The following is a 4478-nucleotide window of genomic DNA, read 5'->3' as shown; positions in this document are numbered from 1 at the left end:
TCTACAAAAACGCCCCGTCGATTTCCCTTTCACGGCCCATTAGCGCCAAATCGCAGCCGCCTCACCTGTCCCAGAGCCCAACCGGAAACCAACTCTCGCATAACTGCACGGCGCTGCACAGTCCGCGGTCATGCGCGGCTAACACCTCTTCCCTTTCGCGGTACGGCGTCTTCTATAGTTGACTCGATTAAAGCTGTGTGTGTTCGGTTTATCTTGCCAAGACCAGCTTCCAGGTGAGATCGGAGCAGCTTGAAAATTCTTTTTCCTGCGTGGCTGACGTTCTGTGGGCCAAAACCGCTTCTTCGGGAAGGGGAATAGCACTTCGCTAAACCTGGTCTTTCCCGTTTTATAAAAACAGAGGAAGTTCCAAAGTTTTTCCCCCTCAAGCAGGTGAAGCTTCCTTAACATTAGGTGCCACATCGGTAGAAAAGAACGAGACCCGACCCAAAAGGCGTAATTGCAATTGTGAACACAAATTTATGTACACGACGGAGTGACTCGGCTCAACAAATCATAAATGCCGCTGCTGCTAAAAATGGCGAATGCAGCATTGTCACCTATATTTCTTGTTGCGCACAAACTCTAAACATACTGTAGCAAGACACCCCCACCAAATAATGAAGGGGCTGTCTTTCCCGGACAGGCGTCATTTCCCCTCAATTATGAAATTTCGCAGAGTATCCCAACGTGGGTTAAACAGAAACAGCGAACGAACAGTTCCCCGCAATCCTCGCTAAATTCACCGAAGTTCCCTTCGACATTCAACCATTTCCTCTGCGTCATTCAACAACATGGATACACACAGAGCTGACGCCCCCTAGGCCGTACGATACGCGCCACCATTTCCGCTGCACACCTTCCTGTTTTGCCACTCAAATTACAGCTGTAATGATAGCACGCCACCCGCGACTACGATTGAACACAGAGCACCTACCTGGTGCCTTCGTATAGCTCTATCAGGATATAAAACGACGAACCCACCAATTGTACTCTTGAGGCACATTTCAGTCACCAGAGATAGAGTAGCGGGGATGCAGGGAACACGACAACGCACGGTTTATTTGATTTCTTCGCAGCAGCTTTACCCGCGATCTTTTTTTTCACATAACACTGAGATAATAGAATTCCGTTATGTAGTTTGTATTTCCAGTCACATGAAAGGACGTCCACCCTATTCTCTGTTACTAGCCGCTAGGGGCAACGAATGTTGTGGAAGCACTTAACACACTGCCATTAGTGTCTGCAGCAACGGTGGAATCGCCGCCCATAACTCAATCTATGACGAAGTCGAAATTGCCTGTCAGTAAGAGAAAGAACACCTGCCACAGAAACAGGAATCCAGTGCTGCGAATCAAAGGGGACAGACGCTTTACACGAAACCTAACTTACTTGCAAAACTAGCTTAGGACACGTCTTGGTAAAAGCGCCGGTGGGAATATAGGAGCACGAGCGTATGGAGTGGCGCCACAGAGGTTGGAATGCTGGGTAAGACCCTTCTCACAAAGAAGTGAGAGATTTTTTTATCTACACGTATATATTGCACGGTATCCTGAACGTCGCAACAACCAGAAAACGCGCACAGTCCGTTACTACGAAACAAAATCCACCTGCACTTGGATCTTTTCAGTTACCGGGTTGTTTTCTGTACATTTTTTGTCCGTTTTTTTGTAATTGTCCTTCTCATTCATTTCTAGATTCGGTTGAGAACCACAGTAATGCGTTGTGCATCTTTCGACTCGTCCTACTTGCTGTAGAGGTCGTATGTGTGCTACTTACTGGGCTCTCGAACACCACACTTGTGAACCTACTGGAGCGGATGTCTGCTCAGCACGCAGGCATTGTGGATGTTCTCATGCTATGTTAGTCAGTTCTTTTCCACCGTGCTTCTCCTCTTTTTGCGCTGCAAAGTAACTACTTAATTTCATTCCTTGTACTTGAAAAAGAGACCTCAATAAAGCAAAATATTGGGATTTAAAGCTATCCCCCAAGACGTGTGAGAAAATGTGGCGTGGCCCTTTACAGCTTTTGCTTGGATAATCGGCAGTCGACAAATGAGGAAGCCTGCCCACAAAAATACAATACAAACAAAGTACCTAAACTGCAAAAATTACGCGTTTTTTATTAAAGGAATGCCACGATGACTGAACCAATTTATTGACACCTAAAGAACATCTCACAGCCGAGTGGTTCGTCTATTGACAACTTCAGTTGCCGGGCAAAACAACCGCGTGAACACAGTGCTTAAATAAAATGACCTCTTTTGATTCTACAAACTGAAGAGTTTACATAGTCGATATTCACAAAAAGGCTAACGTGGTTATAGCAGCAGTTTAGTACGTAAAAAAACATGCAAACACACTATATGCCTCCAGACGAACGTGTAGTATTCTGATATTCGAAGAGTTTAACTTAATTAAATACCCTTTGCTTCACTAAATTAAACCTGCAAGCTCCCTTTGGGATGGTTTTAGGCCTAAAGGCATTGTAATTGGGGACCTGCCATATTTCTAGAAGGAACTTGCTTCCACAAACGACACTCTTATTATAGCAACACGCCAGTATTTAATTAAATAAATCTTCATTCCCGTGCGCTCGTATTTTCCTTTAGGTCTAAGGTGTCATCCTCACCAGCCCATTTGCACGTTGGGGTCTTGCAAAAAAGGCTTAAAAGAGAGCAGCAATACGGAAAGGTAATCGACCAGATTTAGTGGAAATCCCGAAGGTGGAGGAAGTTTCTGCGAAGAAAAACTTGACATCTACCTCAATGCAACAGAAACAGGACGAAGTTCTAAGCGAAGCATCATTGTCCTTACAAATGCTGTTGCACGCCAATAGGTCCTGCAGAAAAGCCAGCTTCCTCTACTATGATCGTGAATGATCGTTGGTGAAGTGTAATAAAATAACGCTTCCCGTGGCCGCAATCGAACCTGAGTCCCTCGCGTTATGAAACCGGCGTCTCTCCGGTTGCTCTATTTCCACTTTCTTTATTACCGTTTTTCAAAACACACGCCAAGTCAAGGATAGAATAAAAACCGTCTGCCAAGCTTTGGCCGACGGAAAAACTTCAAATAAACATCAAAAGTACACATCTCTTCCAAAACTGGCAGCCATTCGTGGTCAGGGTCTTGTAGCTTGTGGATGTCGTACAGCAGGGTTATACTTTGTGCAAAGTATTTGCTCACAGAGAGCGCTTCAGGATCAGCAGGGCGTACGGCCATCCTCGACCTCCAAATGGCATGCAGGCCTAGAGCCGTGATAAGACCGTACAGCGCACTGCTATCACTTTGTACAGACAGCAACCGTATACCATCTGGTGAAATGGGATGGTCTTTCATTAACGTCCTTTGCAAGACATCCCAGAAAAAAAATGGCCTCCTAACACTCTGTGAATTATGCTCAATTGTTGCTCCATTTCCACGTGGTCGAGGGAACGCCAGGCAGCATGTTCCGATGTGCGCCGTACACCCACCTAACCCAGAGAGTAGTCCTACGGAGCGCACACACGAGAGTTGCTGTCAGTATTCTAGAAACGTGGTGCGTGCTTCCGGAGTATAACGTGCTCGCAGAATGACCTATCGAAGAATCCATCACGAGAAAACTTCGCGTTAACCATCGTGTCATTAAACGAAGGGGAGCATGAATTTTTTCCTCAACTGCGAAGCGTCTGCGAAAGATGTGCAGCTTTTCTTTGTAGCCGTGCTGGCTGCTTTGAGATGGATATCAAATTTTCTGTCCAAAGTACAGAAATTACTCACATCTTCACGACTGGCACTTCACGAAGACTAATCTGCGCAACAGGGCGCTGAAGTTTCTCCAGTCAAAAAAGCACAGAAAACGAATGATTCCACAAGGTTCAGAGTTTTGCCTTAGGTAATATGGACTGAACCAAAGCGAACGTTGCGGCAAACTGCATTAGGTAGACGCAAGAAAGCCTATTCCTTGCCTCTTCTTTTTGCAAAAAGCGTAAGTATTGCAATGGTAACCCCAACGTGATATTCCCGTGCATAACTCCGAGCACAACGAAGAAACGGTCAGCCGCTATTTGAGCTGTTTTATTACGGCCCTGTAATGAGGAGCGTCCAAATTGTTCCTTGAATTTTGGCTACTTGGAATGTTTACAGAAGCGCTCCACTTTTATTGAGCCTGTTTACCGGACAAATAGCCAGCATTTTTAGCTCCTAATTTATTCTAGCTCCTCCAACCGTTGCTTAGATTCCAATCTGGCTGACGTAATTAACTAAGAGAGTAAAATAAAAAGTTCCTTCTATACCAAAGAGCGGACAGACATCTTCAGCACCGTGCTGCCAGCCTGGGCTTGCTTTAGCGGGACTGTACGCAGCTACCTTTAGTTAATAGCGAGGTTGAGGATAGCAGTGTTCTCTAAGGTTCATATAAAACCTATTATTCATCACTAAATACTCTCAGCAGACGAACATTTATTCCGCAGTTCCCAATTCTGCGGCAATTTGTTGCCAGAA

The sequence above is a fragment of the Haemaphysalis longicornis genome, unplaced genomic scaffold (assembly GCF_048455015.1).
Source record: "Haemaphysalis longicornis isolate Haplotype H1 unplaced genomic scaffold, Haemaphysalis longicornis Haplotype H1 scaffold_6, whole genome shotgun sequence".
Taxonomy (NCBI): domain Eukaryota; kingdom Metazoa; phylum Arthropoda; class Arachnida; order Ixodida; family Ixodidae; genus Haemaphysalis; species Haemaphysalis longicornis.
Note: the sequence above shows the minus strand (reverse complement) of the source record.